We start from the raw sequence: 24930 nt of genomic DNA, 5'->3' as shown, positions 1-24930 counted from the left end.
GCTCCTTATGCTCCTTGTTTCTTCGGATTGTTGATATGGTCACTGGTAAGTCCTCTCAGGCTCCAACCTCCTTCCCTTTAGTTGAGGACAATGTCTTTATTTGAGAATTTGGGAACAGCTGTTCCAATTGTTCTGGCAAAGGCTGTTACCTTGTGCAGGAGTTTTCCTGCTTTGCTAGAAAATGTCCTATTGGTTAGGAGTTCTTCCATTGATGAGTGTAATTATCATTATAAATATGGGATTCTTTAATTCTAAATTTTGTAATTATTGTCCCTCTTCTGGGATTCAAGATAGTTATATGTTCAAAAATTATGGACTCTCCACCTGTGTTTATCTGGAACCATGGACCTTTTATACGAAAGACATTTTGAAACTAAAATGACCAAATTGGTGTTCCTTTGATATATTTAAACTAGGTTTTCTCTGAACTAAATGGAGAAGACCATGGTTTTAAAATAATAAAATCTAAATGAGATGCTTCTTTTAATTAGCAATTAGAAGTGTCCAAACTCATTCAGGACTCTAAAATTGCCTCCCTCCAAAACAAAGTCTCTAAACTCACAAAGGTGAATAAAAAATTGAAAGAAAGAAAAAGTCCTCAAGGCCCAGGTTTCTTCCCCTTACTCTCATTTTTCTACTTCTTCTGCTCCTCAGTCTCTATATCCTGTACTTGCTGAACTTCTGTTCTTCTCATCCCAAAACTTCCCTTGATTCCCCTCATTCTTCTAAACCTATTCAAATTAACCTCTTTAAGCGCTATCCAAATAATAATGGCCCTCTCTTAAGTATTTCCTAAACTCCCTGGACAAAAGCTGAACCTAGAGTTCCCCAAGGTTACTGAGAACCCTCATGAATTTGCTGAAGAGTTTCAAATTGTTATCCAATCTTATGAACCTGGTTTCTCTGATCTTTACCAATTAATGCACATGCTTGTTGGAGAAGGTCAGCCACAACACTGGATGGCAAAAGCAGGTAGAAACAATTGTCTAACTGATATCCAACACAATATGCCACCCAATAGGGGAAATGCCCAAGAAAGAGCCAACCATTTATATGAAGACATTCCTTTAGCATTCCCTAAGCCACTAGAATAGAACAGGATTCAGGCTGGCACTCAAAAGGAAGGTGAGGCAGTACACGATTATTACAATAGACTTGAAATAGTTTTGAGGAAAACTGGACTCCCTTGGATGTGGAATCTACCAAAGTGGCCTTTAATTCTATGTTTATAAATGGATTAGCTGAAGAGCTTGTAATTCTAGTTAAATCAGCTCAACTTAATTGGGAAACAATATCCACCTCTGACTTAGTTAACCTGGACAACAAATTAGCCTGAAAAATTTCTATGACCAATAAAGCAAGGGCAAAGAAAATGCCCTTTATAATAAAACATGGCGGTCTAATGCCATAAACCAAATCTTTAAAACTTGCTTTTAGGTTTGGAGGTACATGTGCAGGTTTGTGATATAGGTAAACTTGTGCCATAGGCTTATTGTACAGATTGTTTCATCATTCAAGTACTAAGCCTAGTACCCAATAGTTATCTTTTTCTGTTCCTCTTTCTCCTCCCACCCTCCACACTTAAGTAGGACCCAGTGTCAGTTGTTCCCTTCTTTGTGTTTATGAGTTCTCATCATTTAGCTTACACTTGTAAGTGAGAATATGTGGCATTTGGTTTTCTGTTCCTAAGTTTGCTAAGGATAATAGCCTCCAGCACCATCCATGTTCCTGCAAAGAACATGATCTCATTCTTTTCATAAAACCAAATCTTAAACGGGTTTGCCACTACTGCAAAAAGTCTGGACATTGAAAAAAAGTATACAATTAAAACCTGCTAAAATTCCCTTAATAAACTGCCCTCTATGTTGCTTATGGACTGACGGTGGCCTGAGAAAACACAGTTGAGTTTTCCAAACTTGCCTCTTAATCACTTGGGCAAAATATCCCTAATGACTGAAAAAGAGGTTCTCACTGTCATTAATGGCTTTGGAGCAACCCCCTGTGTATAACCTCACCTGCCTCAAGCAGCCCCTTCCTTGGAGTATTGAGAGCATTCAAATGGTGGGAGTTTCTAATACACCTATAACAGTTTGCAAATCTTTACCCTTGCTTTTTCAATTAAATCCTCTCCAGGACAGTCATTCTGTTTTCTAGCTCCTTTGACCCCAGTTAATTTACTCTGAAGGGACTTAAAAATGTCATGGTGCCATTTCCTTTTCCCAAAAGCAGGAGAGGGTTCTTGAAATGGACACAACCCTTCCTTTAACTGACAACAGTGAAAATTTCTCAACATCTTTGTCCATTTTTGCCCTTAACCTAAATAACAAAGATGCTGAGAGATTAGCTCTTTTAAAAGAGGTTTTTGAGGACCTTTTGGCTAAATCACAACAGACATTGGATGAATCCTGGCTTCCCCACTACAAAATTCAAATTGACCCAAACAAGCCCCTTCCTAATATCAGACAATACCCCCTAAACCCTGAAGCCCTTGCTTTATTGCTTTTTCATTTAATTGTTTTATAATTAAATCAATTATAGAAGAATATAAAGCCAATCATCTTATAGTGCCTCACACAAGCATCTGCAAAACTCCTATCCTTCCCATAAATAAACCTCATGGATGAGGATGAAGAGTTGTATAAGACCCAAGAGCCACTAATAACATTGTCATTCCTTGATGCTGTCATTTCAAATCCCCATACCTTCCTTACTTCCATCTTCACAGAAAGAAAGTTTTTCACAGTGATAGACCACTGTAGTGCTTTTTAAAAAAGCATTCTTGTGAACCCCGTGAGTCAATTTTTATTTGCCTTCCTGGACAGTAATGCCTGTACTGAAAGTCCCTCTTTTCATAGATACTGAAGACAGATTTAGCAGACATTTTTCCCCCCAAGGATCGACTTTCTTGCAGTATGCTGATAACCACCTCCTCTGTCCCCTTCTAAAGAGGCCTGTGAACATGATAGCATTCACCTCCTTAAACTTCTAGCAGACAAAAGCCATACAAGGTTTCCAGAGAAAAACTCCAATTTATTCAGGCCCATATCAAATATTCAAGATATTTGATATCAAACCAAGGACTTCTCTTGGATATTGATAAACATTTTAAGCTTTCCACAGTCTTAGACTAAGAGACAATTACAAGGGGGTTTGGGCCTGGCAGTGTTCTGTCAAAACTGAATACCTTATTTTTCTTTGATAGCTCAACCATTATACACTCTTCTGAAAGTTAGCAAACCGGATTCCCTGGACTGGGAAGAGAATGCTTGTATAGCCTTCTATCAATTCAAAGACTTTCTAAGTTCTGCCTTAGGGCACCCCAATTATGAGCTCCCCTCCTTCCTTTTCATGCATGAAAGAGAAGAACATGCATTAGAGGTCTTTACCCCAAAATGTGGAGATCAATACAGACTCCTTGGCTATTATAGCCAGCAATTAGATTCAGTAACTAAGGGACTTTCTCCCTGCATGAGAGCTATGTGAGCCACTGTGGCTTTGACTAAATATATGAAAGAAATAGTCATGGGATCACCTGTCACTATCTACGTTCTTCACGCTGTAGAAGCTTTACTCAACTCTCATGATGCTCAACATCTCTCTGCAAGAAGACTCACTTATTGTAAGAAGTTGCTTTTGATTTTTCTTCATATTATTCTTTCTCACTGCAATAATGTTAATCCAGCAACCCTCCTTCCCCCACCTGATGAAAAGACACCTTGTGACTGTCTAAATTGAACTGACCAGCCACTAAAGCCTGGAGTTGATTTACAAGAAACTCCTGTACCAAACACATAACTTTCATGGTTTACTGATAGATCATATATGATATGTAATGAAGAAAACTATGCTGGATATTCTATCACTATCCTTTATGAAGTAGTTGAATTAGCCCTACTCTTGATGGCTACTTTGGCCCAACAAGCAGAATTTATGGCTTAACCAGAACTTGTGTCCTGGCAAAAGGTAAAACTGCAAACCTTTACATTGATAGTCATTATGCCTTTGGGATTGTTCATGAGTAGCATGCTTTGGAAATGAAGAGGATTTTTTTTTTTCCTCCAAAGGGAATCAAATTAAAAATAAAACTTTTGTCAATGATTTATAAAATTCACCATCCTCCTGCCTTGGCCATAATTGAAATTTGTGGTCAATAATTTATCCTTTGTGTTACAAAATCCAGTTATACTCTTTTAGTTATTTTAAAATTTACAATTAATTAAAATTGGAATCTGATGAGGATAAAGGAAACAACTTGGCTGATCATGCAGTAAAAATGCCTGCCTTGAGTTTCACTAAGACTGAAAACCTTACATTTTTAGCTGACGTGTTAGCTTACACTGAAAAGCCAACATTATTTTCCAAAAAAGGATTTAAACGATGTTGTTAAGCATGGTCAGTCTTGAGTACCACATAAATAAAAATTTATTTGGGCTGATAATGGTTGCATTATTTGCCCAACAAGAGATTTATGGCATAGTTCCAATAATAAATTGGTATTATTAGGATCTATGAAAAAAATCCTACTCAAAATGACACATAAGAGGACTCACTGTTCAACAAAGTTATAAGTTTTATTTTTTTTCTTTTTCTTTTTATTATTATACTTTAAGTTCTAGGGTACATGTGCACAATGAGCAGGTTTGTTATGTAGGTATACATGTGCCATGTTGGTTTGCTGCACCCATCAACTCATCATTTACATTAGGTATTTCTCCTGATGCTATCCCTCCCCCAGGCCCCCACCCCTAAACAGGCCCTGGTGTGTTATGTTCCCTGCCCTGTGTCCAAGTGATCTTATTGTTCAATTCCCACCTATGACTAAGAACATGTGGTGTTTGGTTTTCTGTCCTTGTGATAGTTTGCTGAGAATGATGGTTTCCAGCTTCATCCATGTCCCTGCAAAGGAGATAAAGAGATGAACTCATCTTTTTTTTATGGCTGCATAGTATTCCATGATGTGTATGTGCCACATTATCTTTATCCAGTCTATCATTGATGGACATTTGGGTTGGTTTCAGTCTTGTTTTTTTTTTGAGATGGAGTCTGCTCTGTCACCCAGGCTGGGAGTGCAGTGGCCGGATCAGCAGCTTCACTGCAAGCCCGGGCCCCGGTTTATGCCATTCTCCTGCCTCAGCCTCCCGAGTAGCTGCTGGGACCACAGACGCCACCTCGCCCGGATAGTTTTTTGTATTTTTAGTAGAGACGGGGTTTCTTTACTCCATGTTAGCCAGGATACCCCAGACCCCTGACCTCGCATCCACTCCGTCTCGAAGTCTTTGTTACAGGAATAGTGCCACAAACATACGCGGTGCATGTGTCTTTATAGCAGCATGATTTATAATCCTTTGGCATATACCTGCACGGGATTGCTGGGTCAAATGGCAATTTAGTTCTGTGATCCTTTGGAGGAATCGCCAAAGACTGTCTTCCATAATGTGCTGAACTAGTTTACATTGTCACCAACAGTGTAAAGCATTCTATTTCCTACATGCCTCCAGCATCCTTGTTTCGACTTTTTAATGATTGCTACTAACTGGTGTGATGGTATCTCTTTGTGGTTTTGATTTGCATTCGATGGCAGCGATGATGAGTATTTTTCATGCCTGTTGGCTGCATAGATATCTTATTTTGTGAAGTGCTCCGTTCATATACTTTGCCTACTTTTTTGATGGGGTTGTTTGTTTTTCTTGTAAATTTGTTTGAGTTTCTTGTAGATTCTGACATCAGCCCTTGTCGATGAGCATTGCAAAAATTTTCTCTTGATTCCATAGGTTACCTGTGCACTCTGATGGTAGTTTCTTTTGCTGTGCAGAAGCTCTTTAGTTAAATTAGATCCCATTTGTCTATTTTGGCTTTTGTTGCCATTGCTTTTTGTGTTTTAGTCATGAAGTCCTTGTCCATGCCTATGTCCAGAGTGGTATTGCCTAGGTTTTCTTCTAGGGTTTTTTTTATGGTGTTAGGTCTAACATTTAAGTCTTTATCCAACTTGAATTAATTTTTGTATAAGGTGTAAGGAAGGGATCCAGTTTCAGCTTTCTACATATTGCTAGCGGTTTTTCCAGAACCATTTATTAAATAGGGAATCCTTTCCCCATTTCTTGTTTTTGTCAAAGATCAGATGGTTGTAGATGTGTGGTGTTATTTCTGAGGCCTCTGTTCTGTTCCATTGATCTATATATCTGTTTTGGTCCCAGTACCATGCTGTTTTGGTTACTGTAGCCTTATAGTATAGTTTGAAGTCAGGTAGCATGATGCCTCCTGCTTTGTTCTTTTTGCATAGGATTGTCTTGGTAATGTGGGCTCTGTTTTGGTTCCATATGACCTTTAAAGTAGTTTTTTTCCAAATCTGTGAAGGAAGTCATTGGTAGCTTGATGGGGATGGCATTGAATCTATAAATTACTTTGGGCAGTATGGCCATTTTCATGATATTGATTCTTCCTATCCATGAGCATGGAATATTCTTTCATTTGTTAGTGTCCTCTTTTATTTCATTGAGCAGTGTTTTATAGTTCTCCTTGAAGAGGTCCTTCACATCCCTTGTAAGCTGGATTCCTAGGTTATTTTATTCTCTTTGTAGCAGTTGTGAAAGGGAGTTCACTCATGATTTGGCTCTCTGTCTGTTTGTGGTGAATAGGAATGCTTGTGATTTTTGCACATTTATTTTGTATTCTGGGACTTTGCTGAAATTGCTTATCAGCTTAAGAAGATTTTTTGCCTAAGAAGATGAGGTTTTCTAAATATACAATCATGTCACCTGCAAACAGGGACAATTTGACTTCCTCATTTCCTAATTGAATACCCTTTATGTCTTTCTCTCACCTGATTGCCCTGGCCAGAACTTCCAACACTATGTTGAATAGGAGCGGTGAAAGAGGGCATCCTTGTCTTGCACTGGTATTCAAAGGAAATGCTTCCAGTTTTTGCCCATTCAGTATGATATTGGCTGTGGGTTTGTCATAAATAGCTCTTATTATTTTGAGATACGTTCCATCAATACCTAGTTTATTGAGAGTTTTTAGCATGAAGGGCTGTTGAATTTTGTTGAAGGCCTTTTCTGCATCTATTGAGATAATCATGTGGTTTTTGTCATTGGTTCTGTTGATGTGATGGATTATGTTTATTGATTTGTGTATATTGAACCAGCCTTGATCCCAAGGATGAAGCCGACTTGATCATGATGGATAAGCTTTTTGATGTGCTGCTGGATTCAGTTTGCCAGTATTTTATTGAGGATTTTTGCATCGATGTTCATCAGGGTTATTGGTCTAAAATTCTCTTTTTTTGTTGTGTCTCTGCCAGGCTTTGGTATCAGGATGACATTGGTCTCATAGAATGAGTTAGGGAGGAGTCCCTCTTTTTCTATTGATTGGAATAGTTTCAGAAGGAATGGTACCACCTCCTCTTTGTACCTCTGGTAGAATTTGGCTGTGAATCTGTCTGGTTCTGGATTGTTTTTGGTTGGTAGGCTATTAACTATTGCCTCAATTTCAGAGCGTGTTATTGGGCTATTCAGAGATTTAGTTCTCTGGTTTTGTCTTGGGAGAATGTATGTGTCCAGGAATGTATCCATTTCTTCTAGATTTTCTAGTTTATTTGCATAGAAGTATTTATAGTATTCTCTGATGGTAGTTTGTAGTTATGTGGGATCAGTGGTGATGTCCCCTTTACAATTTTTTATTGCATTTATTTCATTCTTTTCTCTTTTTTTCTTTATTAGTCTTGCTAGTGGTCTATCAATTTTGTTGATCTTTTCAAAAAACCAGCTCCTGGATTCATTGATTTTTTGGAGGGATTTTGTGCCTCTATCTCTTTCAGTTCTGCTCTGATCTTTGTTATTTATTGCCTTTTGCTAGTTTTTGAATTTGTTTGTTCTTGCTTCTCTGGTTCTTTTAATTGTGATGTTAGGGTGTCGAATTTAGATCTTTCCTGCTTTCTCTTGTGGGCATTTAGTGCTGCAAATTTTCCTCTACACACTGTTTTAAATGTGTCCCAGAGATTTTGGTACGTTATGTCTTTGTTCTCATTGGGTTCAAAGAACATCTTTATTTCTCCCTTCATTTCGTTATTTACTCAGTAGTCATTCAGGAGCAAGTTGTTCAGTTTCCATGTAGTTGTATGGTTTTGAGTGAGTTTCTAAATCCTGAGTTCTAATTTGGTTGCTTTGTGGTCTGAGTGTGGGGAAAAGAAAGAGAGATCAGATTGTTACTGTGTCTATGTAGAAAGAAGTAGACATAAGAGACTCCATTTTGTTCTGTACTAAGAAAAATTCTTCTGCCTTGAGATGCTGGTAATCTGTAACCCTACCCGCAACCTTGTGCTTGCAGAGACATGTGCTGTGTTTACTCAGGGCTTAATGGATTTAGGGCTATGCAGGATGTGCTTTGTTAAACAAGTGCTTGAAGGCAGTGTGCTTGTTAAAAGTGATCACCATTCTTAATCTCATGTACCCAGGGACACAATACACTTTAGAAGACCTCAGGGACCTCTGCCTAGGAAAGTCAGGTATTGTCCAAGGTTTCTCCCCATGTAATAGTCTGAGATATGGCCTCGTGGCAAGGGAAAGACCTGACCATCCCCCAGCCTGACACCCATAAAGGGTCTGTGCTGAGGAGGATTAGTAAAAGAGGAAGGCTACTTTGCAGTTGAGATAAGAGGAAAGCATCTGTCTCCTGCTCATCCCTGAGCAATGGAACTTCTCGGTGTAAAACCCAATTGTATGTTCTATTTACTGAGACAAGAGAAAACAGCCTTAGGGCTAGAGGTGAGACATGCTGGTGGCAGTACTGCTCTTTAATGCACCAGGATGTTTATGTATGTGCACATCAAAGCACAGCACCTTTTTCTTAACCTTGTTTATGACACAGAGACATTTGTTCACATGTTCTCCTGCTGACCCTCTCCCCACTGTTACCCTATTGTCCTGCCACATCTCCTTCTCCGAGCTGGTAAAGATAATGATCAATAAATACTGAGGGAACTCAGAGACTGGTGCCAGCACGGGTCCTCCGTATGCTGAGCGCCGGTCCCCTGGGTCCACTTTTCTTTCTCTATGCTTTGTCTCTGTGTCTCTTGAGCATAGTCATTGAGGACAAGTTGACGAGAGATTCCCGAGTACATCTACAGTCAGCCTTGTGGTAAGCTTGTGCGCTCTGAAGAACCTAGGGTAATAATGGGAAAAACTGAAAGTAAATATGCCCCTTATCTCAGCTTTATTAAAATTCTTTTAAGAAGAGGGGGAGTTAGAGTCTCTACAGAAAATCTAATTACGCTATTTCAAACAATAGAACAATTCTGCCCATGGTTTCCAGAACAGGGAAATTTAGATCTGAAAGATTGGGGAAAAATTGGCAAAGAATTACAGAAGCAAGTAGGGAGTGTAAAATCATCCCACTTACAGTATGGAATGATTGGGCCATTATTAAATAAACTTTAGAACCATTTTGAAACAGGAGAAGATAGCGTTTCAGTTTCTGATGCCCCTGAAAGCTGTGTAACAGATTGTGAAGAAGAGGCAGGGATAGAATCCTGGAAAGGAGCAGAAAGTTCACATTGTAAATATGTAGCAGAGCTGGTAATGGCTTGGTCAACGCAAAATGTTGACTATAATCAATTCCAGGAGGTAATATATCCTGAAACATTAAAATTAGAGGAAAAAGGTCCAGAATTAGCGGGGGCCATCAGAGTCTAAACCACGATGGCCAACTCCTTTTCCAGCAGGTCAGATGCCTGTACCATTACAACCTCAAATGCAGGTTAGGCAAGTACAAACCCCAAAAGAATATCAAATAGAAAAAGATAGAGTCTCTGTCACGGCAATGCCAATCCAGATACAGTATCCACAGTATCAGCCGGTAGAAAATAAGACCCAACCGCCAGTAGCCTATCAATACTGTCCGCCAGCTGAAGTTCAGTATCAGCTGCCCCCAGAAAATCAGTTTGGACAGCCAGGAATGTTTCCAGCACCACAGGGCAGGGCGCTATAGCCTCAGCCGCCCACTATGAGACTTAATCCTATAGCACCACCTAGTGGACACGGTAGTGCATTACATAAAATTATTGAGGCAAGAAAACAAGGAGATACTGAGGTGTGGCAATTCCTAGTAATATTTGAACCGAGACCACCTGGAGAAGGGGCCCAAGAGGGAGAGCCTCCCCTAGCTGAGGCCAGGTATGAGTCCTTTTCTATAGAAATGCTAAAAGATATGAAAGAGGGAGTAAAACAGTATGGACCCGACCCCCCTTATATGAGAATATTATTAGAATCCATTGCTCATGGACATAGACTCATTCCTTATGATTGGGAGATTTTGGCCAAATCATCACTCTCACCCTCTCAATTTTTACAATTTAAGACTTGGTGGATTGATGGGACACAAGAACAGGTTCGAAAAAATAGGGCTGCCAATCCTCCAGTTAACACAGAAGCAGATCAACTATTAGAAACAGGTCAAAATTGGCCGGGCGCGGTGGCTCACGCCTGTAATCCCAGCACTTTGGGAGGCCGAGGCGGGCGGATCACAAGGTCAGGAGATCGAGACCACAGTGAAACTCCGTCTCTACTAAAAAAATACAAAAAATTAGCCGGGCGCGGTGGTGGGCGCCTGTAGTCCCAGCTACTCAGGAGGCTGAGGCAGGAGAATGGCGTGAACCCGGGAGGCGGAGCTTGCAGTGAGCCGAGATCGCGCCACTGCACTCCAGCCTGGGCAACAGCGCGAGACTCCGTCTCAAAAAAAAAAAAAAAAAAAAAAAAAAAAAAAAAAAAGAAACAGGTCAAAATTGGAGCACTACTAATCAACAAGCAATAATGCAAAATAGGTCATTAAGCAAGTTAGAGCTATCTGCCTTAGAGCCTGGGAAAAAATTCAAGACCCAGGAACCACCTGCCACCTTGCCCTCATTCAATACAGTAAGACAAGGCTCTAAAGAGCCCTACCCTGATTTTGTGGCAAGGCTCCAAGATGCTGCTCAAAAGTCAATTACTGATGAGAATGCCCGTAAGGTCATAGTGGAGTTGATGGCATACGAAAATGCCAACCCTGAGTGTCAATCGGCCATTAAGCCATTAAAATAAAAGGTCCCGGCAGGATCAGATGTAATCTCAGAGTACGTAAAAACCTGTGATGGAATTGGAGGAGCTATGCATAAAGCTAAGCTTTTGGCTCAAGCAATAATGGGAGTTGCTTTAGGAGGACAAGTTAGAACTTTTGGGGGAAAATGTTATGATTGTCAAATTGGTCATCTAAAAAAGAATTGCCCAGTCTCAAATAAACAAAATATAACAACTCAAGCTACTACAACAACAGGTAAAGAGCCACCTGGCCTATGTCCAAGATGTAAAAAAGGAAAACGTTAGGCTAATCAGTGTCATTCTAAATTTGATAAAAATGGACAACCATTGTCGGGAAACAGAAGAGGGGCCAGCCTCAGGCCCCACAACAAACTGGGGCATTCCCAATTCAGCCCTTTGCTCCTCAGGGTTTTCAGACACAACAACCCCCACTGTCACAAGTGCCTCGGGAATGAGCCAGTTATCACAATACAGCAATTGTCCCCCTCCACAAGCGGCAGTGCAGCAGTAGTCTTTCTACTTCCAGGGGAGCAGTAGTCTTTCTACTTCCAGGGGAGCCCCCCACAAAATTTCCCCACAGGGGTATACGGCCCACTGCCTGAGGGGACTGTAGGACTATCTTAGGAAGATCAAGTCTAAATCTAAAGGGAGTTCAAATTCATACTGGTGTGGTTGATTCAGATTATAAAGGCAAAATTCAATTGGTTATTAGCTCTTCAATTCCTTGGAGTGCCAGTCCAGGAGACAGGATTGCTCAATTATTACTCCTGCCTTATATTAACGTTGGAAACAGTGAAATAAAAAGAACAGCAGGGTTTGGAAGCACTGATCCGGCAGGAAAGGCTGCATATTGGGCAAGTCAGGTCTCAGAGAGCAGACCTGTGTATAAGGCCATTATTCAAGGAAAACAGTTTGAAAGGTTAGTAGACACTGGAGCAGATGTCTCTATCATTGGTTTAAATCAGTGGCCAAAAAAATTGGCCTAAACAAAAGGCTGTTACAGGATTTGTCGGCGTATGCACAGCCTCAGAAGTTTATCAAAGTACCATGATTTTACATTGTTTAGGGCCAGATAATCAAGAAAGTACTGTTCAGCCAATGATTACTTCAATTCCTGTTAATCTGTGGGGTCGAGATTTAGTACAGCCATGGGGTGCAGAAATCACTATGCCTGCTCCGTTATACAGCCCCATGAGTCAAAGAATCATGACTAAGATGGGATATATTCCAGGAAAGGGACTAGGAAAAAGTGAAAATGGCATTAAAGTCCCAATTGAGACTGAGGGAAATCAAGAAAGAAAAGGAATAGGATATCTTTTTTAGGGGCGGCCACTGTAGAGCCTCCTAAACCCATTCCATTAACTTGGAAAACAGAAAAACCAGTATGGATAAATCAGTGACCGCTACCAAAACAAAAAACTGGAGGCTTTACATTTATTAGCAAAGAAACAATTAGAAAAGGGACATATTGAGCCTTCATTCTCGCCTTGGAATTCTTCTGTGTTTGTAATTCAGAAAAAGTCCGGCAGATGGCATATGTTAACTGACTTAAGAGCCGTAAATGTCGTAATTGAACATATGGGGCCGCTCCAACCTGGGTTGCCCTCCCTGGCCATGATCCCAAAAGACTGGCCTTTAATTATAATTGATCTGAAGCACTGCTTTTTTTTTTTTTTTAACCATTCTTCTGGCGGAGCAGGATTGTGAAAAATTTGCCTTTACTACACCAGCCATAAATTAAAAGAACCAGCTACAAGGTTTCAGTGGAAAGTGTTACCTCAAGGAATGCTTAATAGTCCAAATATTTGTCAGACTTTCATAGGTCAAGCTCTTCAACCAGTTAGAGACAATTTTTCAGACTGTTATATCATTCACTATGTTGATGATATTTTATGTGCTGCAGAAACAAGAGACAAATTAATTGACTGTTACAGATTTCTGCAAGCAGAGGTTGCCAACACAGGACTCACAATAGCATCTGATAAGATTCAAACCTCTACTCCTTTTCATTATTTAGGGATGGAGATAGAAAATAGAAAAATTAAGCCACAAAAAATAGAAATAAGAAAAGACACATTAAAAACATTAAGTGACTTTCAAAAAATTGCTAGGAGATATTAATTGGATTCGGCCAACTCTAGGCATTCCTACTTATGCCATATCAAATTTGTTCTCTATCTTAAGAGGAGACCCAGACTTAAATAGTAAAAGAATATTAACACCAGAGGCAACAAAAGAAATTAAATTAGTGGAAGAAAAAATTAAGTCAGCACAAATAAATAGATCCCTTAGCCCCACTCCAACTTTTGATTTTTGCTACTGCACATTCTCCAACAGGCATCATTGTTCAAAATACTGATCTTGTGGAGTGGTCATTCCTTCCTCACAGTACAATTAAGACTTTTACATTGTACTCGGATCAAATAGCTACATTAATTGGTCAGGCAAGATTACGAATAATAAAATTGTGTGGAAATGACCCAGACAAAATAGTTGTTCCTTTAAACAAGGAACAAGGTAGACAAGCCTTTATCAATTCTGGTGCATGGCAGATTGGTCTTGCTGATTTCGTGGGAATTACTGATAATCATTACCCAAAAACAAAAATCTTCCAGTTTTTAAAATTGACTACTTGGATTTTACCTAAAATTACCAGACATGAACCCTTTAGAAAATACTCTGACAGTATTTACGGATGGTTCCAGCAATGGAAAAGCGACTTACACAGGGCCAAAAGTGCGAGTAATCAAAACTCAGTATCAATTGGCTCAAAGAGCAGAGTTGGTTGCAGTCATTACAGTGTTACAAGATTTTAATCAATCTATTAATATTGTATCAGATTCTGCATATGTAGTACAGGCTACAAGGGATGTTGAGACAGCTCTAATCATAGTATGGATGATCAGTTAAACCAGCTGTTTAATTTGTTACAACAAACTGTAAGAAAAAGGAATTTCCCATTTTACGTTACTCATATTTGAGCACACACTAATTTACCAGGGCCTTTAACTAAAGCAAATGAACAAGCTGACTTACTGGTATCATCTGCATTCATAAAAGCATAAGAACTTCATGCTTTGACTCATGTAAATGCAGCAGGATTAAAAAGCAAATTTGATGTCATATGGAAACAGGCAAAAAATATTGTACAACATTGCACCCAGTGTCAAGTCCTACAACTGCCCACTCCAGAGGTAGGAGTGAATCCCAGAGGTCTGTGTCCTAATGCGTTATGGCAAATGGATGTCACACATGTACCTTCATTTGGAAGATTATCATATGTTCATGTAACAGTTGATACTTATTCACACTTCATATGGGCAACCTGCCAGACAGGAGAAAGTACTTCCCATGTTAAAAAACATTTATTATCTTGTTTTGCTGTCATGGGAGTTCCAGAAAAAATTAAAACTGACAATGGACCAGAATACTGTAGTAAAGCTTTCCAAAAATTCTTAAATCAGTGGAAAATTACACACACAACAGGAATTCCCTATAATTCCCAAGGACAGGCCATAGTTGAAAAAACTAATAGAACACTCAAAACTCAATTAGTTAAACAAAAAGAAGGAGGACACAGTAAGGAGTGTACCACTCCTCAGATGCAACTTAATCTAGCACTCTATACTTTAAATTTTTTTTAAACGTTTACAGAACTCAGACTACTACTTCTTCAGAACCACATCTTACTGGTAAAAAGAACAGCCCACATGAAGGAAAACTGATTTGGTGAAAAGACAACAAAAATAAGACATGGGAAATAGGGAAGGTGGCAATGTGGGGGAGAGGTTTTGCTTGTGTTTCACCAGGAGAAAATCAGCTTCCTGTTTGAATACCCACTAGACATTTGAAATTCTACAATGAACCCATCAGAGATGCAAAGAAAAGTGCCTCCACGGAGACAGAAACACCGCAATTGAGCACCATCGACTCACAAGATGAACAAGATGGTGATGTCAGAAGAACGGATAAAGTTGCCATCCACCAAGAAAGTAGAGCTGCTGACTTGGGCACAATTAAAAAAGCTGACACAGTTAGCTAAAAAAAGCCTAGAGAACACAAAGGTGACACATACTCCAGAGAATATGCTCCTTGCAGCTTTGATGATTGTATCAACGGTGGTAAGTCTCCCCATGCCTGCAGGAGCAGCTACAGCTAATTATACCTACTGGGCCTATGTGCCTTTCCTGCCCTTAATTTGGGCAGTCACATGGATGGATAATCCTATTGAAGTATATGTTAATAATAGTGTACGGGTACCTGGCCCCACAGATGATCGTTGCCCTGCCAAACCTGAGGAAGAAGGAATGATGATAAATATTTCCACTGGGTATCCACTGGGTATCATTATCCTCCTATTTGCCTAGGGAGAGCACCAGGATGTTTGATTCCGGCAATCCAAAATTGGTTGGTAGTAGTACCTACTGTCAGTACCACCAGTAGATTTGCTTATCACATGGTAAGTGCAATGTCAATCAGGCCACAGGTAAATTATTCACATGACTTTTCTTATCAAAGATTGTTAAAATTTAGACCTACAGGGAAAACTTGGCCGAAGGAAATTCCCAAAAAAATCAAAAGACACAGAAGTTTTAGTTTGGAAAACTTCCGTGTGGCCAATAGTGCGGTGATATTACAAAACAATAAATTCGGAACTATTATAGATTGGGCACCTTGAGGTAAATTCTACCACAATTGCACAGGACAAACTCAATCGTGTCCCAGTGCACAAGTGAGTCCAGCTGTTGATAGTGACTTAACAGAAAGTTTAGACGAACATAAGCATAAAAAATTAGTCTTTCTACCCTTGGGAATGGGGAGAAAAAGGAATCTCTACTCCAAGACCAAAAATAATAAGTCCTGTTTCTGGTTCTGAACATCCAGAATTATGGAGGCTTACTGTAGCCTCATACCGCCTTAGAATTTGGTCTGGAAATCAAATTATAGAAACAAGAGATCATAAGCCATTTTATTCTATCGACCTAAATTCCAGTCTAACAGTTCCTTTGCAAAGTTGTGTAAAGCCCCCTTATATGCTAGTTGTAGGAAATATAGGTATTAAACCAGACTCCCAAACTGTAACCTGTGAAAATTGCAGATTGTTTACTTACATTGATTCAACTTTTAATTGGCAGTACCATATTCTGCTAGTGACAACAAGAGAAGGCGTGTGGATCCCTGTGTCCATGGACTGACTGTGGGAGGCCTCGCCATCCGTCCATATTTTGACTGAAGTATTAAAAGGCATTTCAAATAGATCCAAAAGATTCATTTTTGCTTTAATTGCAGTGATTATGGGATTAATTGCAGGCACAGCTACGGCCGCTGTGGCGGGAGTTGCATTGCACTCTTCTGTTCAGACAGTAAACTTTGTTAATGATTGGCAAAAGAATTCTACAAGATTGTGGAATTCACAATCTGGTATTGATCAAAAATTGGCAAATCAAAGTAATGATCTTAGACAAACTGTCTTTTGGATGGGAGATAGTCTCATGAGCTTGAAACATCGTTTCCAGTTACAGTGTGACTGGAATATGTCAGATTTTTGTATTACACCCCGAGTTTTAATGAGTCTGAGCATCACTGGGACACGGTTAGACGCTATCTACAGGGAAGAGAAGATAATCTCACTTTAAACATTTCCAAATTAAAAGAACACATTTTCGAAGCATCAAAAGCCCATTTAAATTTGGTACCAGAAACTGAGGCAATCGCGGGAGCTGCTGATGGCCTTGCAAATCTTAACCCTGTCACTTGGGTTAAGACCATCGGAAGTACTACTATTATAAATTTCATATTAATCCTTGTGTGCCTGTTCTGTCTGTTGTTAGTCTGCAGGTGTACCCAGCAGCTCTGAAGAGACAGCGACCATCCAGAATGAGCCATGATGACGATGGCGGTTTTGTCGAAAAGAAAAGGGGGAAATGTGGGGAAAAGAAAGAGAGATCAGACTGTTACTGTGTCTATGTAGAAAAAAGTAGACATAAGAGACTCCATTTTGTTCCGTACTAAGAAAAATTCTTCTGCCTTGAGATGCTATTAATCTGTAACCCTATCCGCAACCCTGTGCTTGCAGAGACATGTGCTGTGTTTACTCAAGGCTTAATGGATTTAGGGCTATGCAGGATGTGCTTTGTTAAACAAGTGCTTGAAGGCAGTGTGCTTGTTAAAGGTCATCACCATTCTCTAATCTCATGTACCCAGGGACACAATACACTGTGGAAGGCCACACGGACCTCTGCCTAGGAAGCCAGCTATTGTCTAAGGTTTCTCCCCATGTAATAGTCTGAGATATGGCCTCGTGGGATGGGAAAGACGTGACTGTCCCCCAGCCCGACACCTATAAAGGGTCTATGCTGAGGAGGATTAGTAAAAGAGGAAGGCCACTTTGCAGTTGAGATAACAGGAAAGCATCTGTCTTCTGCTCGTCCCTGGGCAATGGAATGTCTCAGTGTAAAACCTGATTGTATGTTCTATTTACTGAGATAGGAGAAAATCGTCTTAGGGCTGGAGGTGAGACACGCTGGTGACAGTACTGCTCTTTAATGCACCAAGATGTTTATGTATGTGCACATCAAAGCACAGCACCTTTTTCTTAACCTTGTTTATGACACAGAGACGTTTGTTCACATGTTCTGCTGACCCTCTCCCCACTATTACCCTATTGTCCTGCCACATCCCCCTCTCCGAGCTGGTAAAGATAATGATCAATAAATACTGAGGGAACTCAGAGACTGGTGCTGGTCCTCCATATGCTGAGTGCCGGTCCCCTGGGCCCACTTTTCTTTCTCTATACTTTGTCTCTGTGTCTCTTTCTTTTCTCAGTCTCTCATCCCACTTGACGAGAAACACCCATAGGTTGTGGAGGGGCTGGCCCCCTTCACTGAGAGACAGCTTGTTGTGATTTCTGTTCTTTTACATTTGCTGAGGAGTGCTTTACTTCCAATTATGTGGTCAATTTTAGAATAAGTGTGATGTGGTGCTGAGAAGAATGTATATTCTGTTGATTTGGGGTGGAGAGTTCTGTAGATGTCTATTAGTTCTGCTTGTTGAAGAGCTGAGTTCAGGTCCTGGATATCCTTGTTAACCTTCTGTTTCATTGATCTGTCTAATATTGACAGTGTGGTGTTAACGTCTCCCATTATTATTGTGTGGGAGTCTAAGTCTCCTTGTGGGTCTCTAAGAACTTGCTTTATGAATCTGAGTGCTCCTGTATTGGGTGCATATATATTTAGGATAGTTAGCTCTTCTTGTTGAAATGATCCCTTTACCATTATTGTAATGGCCTTTGTCTCTTTTGATCTTGGTTGGTTTACAGTCTGTTTTGTCAGAGACTAGGATTGCAACCCCTGCTTTTTTTTTGCTTTCCATTTGCTTGGTAGATCTTCCTCCATCCCTTTATTTTGAGCCTATGTGTGTCTTTGCTCATGAGATGGGTCTCCTGAATACAGCACACTGATGGGTCTTGACTATCCAATTTGCCAGTCTGTGTCTTTTAATTGGGGCATTTAGCCCCTTTACATTTAAGGTTAATATTGTTATGTGCGAATTTGTTTCTGTCATTATGATGTTCACTGGTTATTTTGCCCATTAATTGATGCAGTTTCTTTGTAACATCAATGGTCTTCACAATTTGGCATGTTTTTGCATTGGCTGGTACCGGTTGTTTCTTTCCATGTTTAGTGCTTCCTTCAGGAGCTCTTGTAAGGCAGGCCTGGTGTTGACAAAATCTGGCAGCATTTGCTTGTCTGTAAAGGACTTCATTTCTCCTTCACTTATGAGGCTTAGTTTGGCTGGATATGAAATTCTGGATTAAAAATTCTTTTCTTTAAGAATGTTGAATATTGGCCCCCAGTCTTCTGGCTTGTAGGGTTTCTGCCGAGAGATCTGATCTTAGTCTGATGGGCTTCCCTTTGTGGGTAACTTGACCTTTCTCTCTGACTGCCCTTAACACTTTTTCCTTTATTTTAACCTTGGTGAATCTGACAATTATGTGTCTTACGGTTGCTCTTCTTGAGCAGTATCTTTGTGGTGTTCTCTGTATTTCCTGAATTTGAATATTTGCCTACCTTGCTCATTTGGTGAAGTTCTCTTGGATAATATCCTGAGGAGTGTTTTCCAACTTGGTTCCATTCTCCCCATCACTTTCAGGTACACCAATCAAATGTAGATTTGTTTTTTTCACATAGTACCATATTTCTTAGAGGCTTTGTTCATTTCTTTTTACTCTCTTTTTCTCTAACCTTGTCTTCTTGCTTTAGTTCATTAATTTGAACTTTAATCACTGATACTCTTTCTTTCACTTGATTGAATTGGCTATTGAAACTTGTGCATGTGTCACGAAGTTCTTGTGCCATGGTTTTCAGCTCCATCAGGTCATTTAAGGTCTTCTCTACACTGGTTGTTCTAGCTAGCCATTCGTCTAATCTTTTTTCAAGGTTTTTAGCTTCCTTGCGATGCATTTGAACATCCTACTTTAGCTTGAAGAAGTTTGTTATTTCTGATCTTCTGAAGCCTACTTCTGTCAACTCATCAAAGTCATTCTCTGTCCAGCTTTGTTCTGTTGCTGGTGAGGAACTTCGATCTTTTGGAATAGAAGAGGTGCTCTGATTTTTAGAATTGTCAGCTTTTCTGCCCTGGTTTCTCCCCATCTTTGTGTTTTATCTACCTTTGGTCTTTGATGTTGGGGACCTACAGATGAGGTTTTGGTGTAAATGAGCTTTTTGTTGATGTTGATACTATTCCTTTCTGTGTGTTAGTTTTCCTTCTAACAGTCAGGTTCCTCAGTTGCAGGTTTGTTGGAGTTTGCTGGAGGTCCACTCCAGACCTTGTTTGCCTGGGTATCACCAGCAGAGGCTGTAGAACAGCATATATTGCAGAACAGCAAATATTGCTGCCCAATCATTCCTCTAGAAGCTTTGTCCCAGAGGGGTAGCTGCCTATATGATGTGTCTATTGGCCCCTACTGGGAGATGTTTCCCAGTTAGGCTTCACGGAGGTCAGGGACCCACTTGAGGAGGCAGTCTGTACATACTCAGAGTTCAAATGCCGTGCTGGGAGAACCACTGCTCTCTTCAGAGCTGTCAGAAAGGGAGGTTTAAGTCTGCAGAAGTTGTCTGCTGCCTTTTGTTCAGCTATGCCCTGCCCACAGAGGTGGAGTCTAAAGGAGGTAGGCCTTGTTGAGCTGTAGTGAGCTCTGCTCAGTTAGAGCTTCCAGGCCGCTTTATTTACCTACTCAAGCCTCAGCAATTGCAGAAGCCCCATCCCCAGTCAGGCTGCCACCTCGCAGTTCAATCTCAGACTGCTGCACTAGCAGTGAGCAAGGCTCCCTGGGCATGGGACCCACTGAGCCAGCCACTGGTGAGAATCACCTTGTCTGCTGGTTGCTAAGACCTTGGGAAAAGTGCAGTATTTGGGCAAGAGTGTCCCATTTTTCCAGGTAGTCTGTCAGGGCTTCCTTTGGCTAGGAAAGGGAAATCCCCCGACCCCTTGCACTTCCTGGGTGAGGTGACGCCCTGCCCTGCTTCAGCTCTCCCTCCATGGGCTGCACCCACTGTCCAACCAGTCCCAGTGAGATGAACAAGGTACCTCAGTTGGAAATGTAGAAATCACCCATCTTCCGCATCAATCATGCTGAGAGCTGCAGACCAGAGCTGTTCCTATTTGGCCATCTTGGAATGCCCCCCCCCATAAGTTTTATTAAACAGTATCAGTGGGGAAATATTTCAAGGGCTTTCAAAGAAGCACATTTGTCTTGTATTGTTTGTCCAAAATTCAACCCAGGAAAAACAATTCAGACAGTTATATGCTATCTTGACCTGTCTAGTGAACCTTTTGAGATTTGGCAAATGGATTTCATCTAGCTACTTCCCATTCAATGTTATAAATATGTTCTTGTTATAATTTGTGTTTTCTCATTGGGTAGATATGTTCACCTGCTGACATGCCACTGCCTCAGCTGTTATAAAACTGCTATTAGGAAAGATTATTACTGATGGGGAATACCTTCAGAGTTATATAGTGACCAAGGAACTCATTTCACTGGCCATGTTATAAAACACATTTGTGAATCATGGCTCATATTAGAATACTCTTTATTGTGCCTACCGTTTCTAATCTTGCATATTAGTGGAAAGAACAAACGACATCATCAAAACTAAACTGGTAAAATTTGTGGAAACTTTACAATTGCCTCTGGCCCTATTAAATCAAAGGTCTGCATATTTTGGAAAACATGAGTTGTTACCTTTTGAAATGATCACTGGATGGCAGATGCATTTAGTTTCCTCTGCCTTTGATATTCATTCAATTAAAGGAGACATTCTCTAATAAAATAAAAAATTAATTAAGGCTAAAGGTAAAAATCATACGCTGGTAGTACAATATTTCCACAGTGTGCTCCCAGGAGATAAAGACATAAAACATCACAGCCTTTAGCCTGGTGATTTTTCTCTGTTGCAAGAGGCATTTACAACAGGATATCCTTCAACCTCCATGGAAAGGTCTCTGTTAGATCCTCCTTACCAATTCCAGTACTGCCAAACTAAAAGGCATTGGCTCTTTTATTCATGTTTCTCAGTAAAAAAATATCCTACTGCTTTCTGGAATTCAGAAGCAATCAGAAACTTAAAGCTTCCTCTGACCTGGAAGTGAAGCAGACAACAGCTGAAGTTGACTGCTCACCCAACAACACCCTGTATATGAATAAGCTCCCTGAAATATTCAGCTTGTTATATGTTGCTTTCTCTATATGCTTGGTTTTTGCCTTCTCTTTCCTTGTGCAATGGTTACCTTGAATCGTATCATGGTTGAGCAAGGATGTGTTTGCACTGTAGCCAATACCCACTGCTACACTTGGATAAGTACTTCTAATAAAGTAGAGATCAACTTGGAAAAACCCATGCACATACTAAATAGGAAATTAGAGTATCCAGTATTAAAATGTTTGGCTTTTTGATCTCATCAGCTGACTACCCTCTAACGTCAGAACATGGCCAAAATTCAGTCTTCAACTTTTGTTACACACTACTGTGGTTATTGTGACCATTGTTGTTCTTGTTGTAATATTTAAGTTATTTATATTATTCCTCACCCAGATTTGCTTAGAAATAACAGTGTAACCAAAGTAATGGTTGCCAGGATGCTCAATATGGTCAATCAAGCCTATGGTTCAGAAAAGACATCTGATTTGACAACTTTTTTGGGACCTAAGCAGACTGGAGAACACTCCCCTCAAAATCTCATTATTCAAATGTGGCCCAGTCTAGCCATACAGACTTTTAGACATGGAGATCTTTCAACAAAAGTCATGACTCCCTAAGACAGTCCCATCCAGGCAGTGAGGGAAAAAATCAGACTCACTAATTGATCTGCAAAGTTTTCTGGAAAAAATATTGATCAAAAGAGGTAAATATGAAAGAAAAGGATGCACTTAAGGCTAAGACTTTAAAGTAGAGTCAGGAGATTGTGAGATGATTGCACCCTCACATGCTGAGTAAAGCCACAGGATGTTCCAATAGACTTGGATAATAACAGAAGTCAGTATCCTCTGGCCTTTAACATCTCTCAGTTGAGAGTACCCTAATAAAACAATCAGAATGAGTTTGCAATTTAGGATTTCTGCATAGTCAATGAACTGTCTTTGAAGACAACTTTTTATGGAGAGCCCATAATGAAAAAAACCTTTCCTGAGCTTCTATAAGAGGATATTAATTGGGGTTGCCATGATTCATTATACATGAATTGTAATTTTTAAAAAATTATACTTTAAGCTCTGAGATACGTGTGCAGAACGTGCAGGTCTGTTATATAGGAATACACGTGCCATGGTGGTTTGCTGCACCCAGCGACCCGTCATCTACATTAGGTATTTCTCCTAATGCTAACCCTCCCCTAGCCCACGACCCCCGATATGACCTAGTGTGTGATATTCCCCTCCTTGTGTCCATATGTTCTAATTGTTCAACTCCCACTTATGGGTGAGAATATGCAGTGTTTGATTTTCTGTTCTTGTGTTAGTTTGTTGAGAATGATGGTTTCCAGCTTCATCCATGTCCCTACAAAGGACATGAGCTCATCCTTTTTTATGGCTGCATAGTATTCCATGGCATATATGTGCAAATTTTTTTTTTTTTTAATCCAGTCTATCATTGATGGGCATTTGGGTGGGTTCCAAGTCTTTGCTATTGTGAACAGTGCTGCAATAAATATATGTGTGCATGTGCATGTGTCCTTATAGTAGAATTACTTATAACACTTGGGTATATACCCAGTAATGGGATTGATGGGTTAAATGGTATTTCTGGTTCTAGATCCTTGAGCAATCACCACACTGTCTTCCACAATGGTTGAACTAATTTACACTCCTACTAACAGTGTAAAAGCATTCCCATTTCTCCACATTTTCTCCAGCATCTATTGTTTCCTGACTTTTTAATGATTGCCATTCTAACTGGTGTGACATGGCATCTCATTGTGGTTTTGATTTGCATTTCTCTAATGACCAGTGATGATGAGCTTTTTATCATATGTTTGTTGGCTGCATAAATGTCTTCTTTTGAAAAGCGTCTGTTCATATCCTTTGCCCACTTTTTGATGGGGTTGTTTGTTTTTTTTCTTGTAAGTTTGTTTAAGTTCTTTGTAGATTCTGGGTATTAGCCCTTTGTCAAATGGATAGATAGCAAAAATTTTCTCCCATTCTGTATGTTGCCTATTCACTCTGATGATAGTTTCTTTTGCTGTGCAGAAGCTCTTTAGTTTAATTAGATCTGATTTGTCAATTTTGGCTTTTGTTGCCATTGCTTTTGGTGTTTTAGTCATGAAGTCTTTGCCCATGCCTATGTACTGAATGGTATTGCCTAAGTTTTCTTCTAGGGTTTTTATGGTTTTAGGTCTTATATTTAAGTCTTTAATCCATCTTGAGTTAATTTTTGTATAAAGTGTAAGGAAGGAATCCATTTTCTGTTTTCTGCATATGGCTAGCCAGTTTTCCCAACACCATTTATTAAATAGGGAATCGTTTCCCCATTGCTTGTTTTTGTCAGGTTTGTCAAAGATCAGATGGTTGTAGATGTGTGGCATTATTTCTGAGGCCTCTGTTCTGTTCCATTGGTCTATATCTGTTTTAATACAATACCAAGCTGTTTTGGTTACTGTAGCCTTGTAGTATAGTTTGAAGTCAGGTAGCATGATGCCTCCAGCTTTGTTCCTTTTGCTTAGGATTGTCTTGGCTATATGAGCTCTTTTTTGGTTCCATATGAAATTTAAAGTGGTTGTTTCTAATTCTGTGAAGAAAGTTAATGGTAGCTTGATGGGGATAGCACTGAATCTGTAAATTACTTTGGGCAGTAGGGCCATTTTCATGATATTGATTTTTCCTGTTCATGAACATGGAATGTTTTTCCATTTGTTTGTGTCCTCTCTTATTTCTTTGACCAGTGGTTTGTATTTCTCCTTGAAGAGGTCCTTCACACCCCTTTTAAGTTGTATTCCTAGGTATTTTATTCTCCTTGTAGCAATTGTGAGAATGGGAGTTCACACATGATTTGACTCTCTGTTGTCTATTATTGGTGTATAGAAATGCTTGTGATTTTTGCACATTGATTTTGTATTATGAGACTTCACTGAAGTTGCTTATCAGTTTAAAGAGTTTCTGGGCTGAGACGATGGGGTTTCTAAATATACAATCATGTCATCTGCAAACAGAGACAATTTGACTTCCTTTCTTCCTATTTGAATACCTTTATTTTTGTCTTGCTTGATTGCCCTGGGCAGAACTTCCAATACTATATTGAATAGGAGTGGTGAGAGAGGGCATCCTTGTCTTGTGCCAGTTTTCAAAGGGAATACTTCCAGTTTTTGC

This window comes from Papio anubis, chromosome X (assembly GCF_008728515.1).
Source record: "Papio anubis isolate 15944 chromosome X, Panubis1.0, whole genome shotgun sequence".
Taxonomy (NCBI): Eukaryota; Metazoa; Chordata; class Mammalia; order Primates; family Cercopithecidae; genus Papio; species Papio anubis.
Note: the sequence above shows the minus strand (reverse complement) of the source record.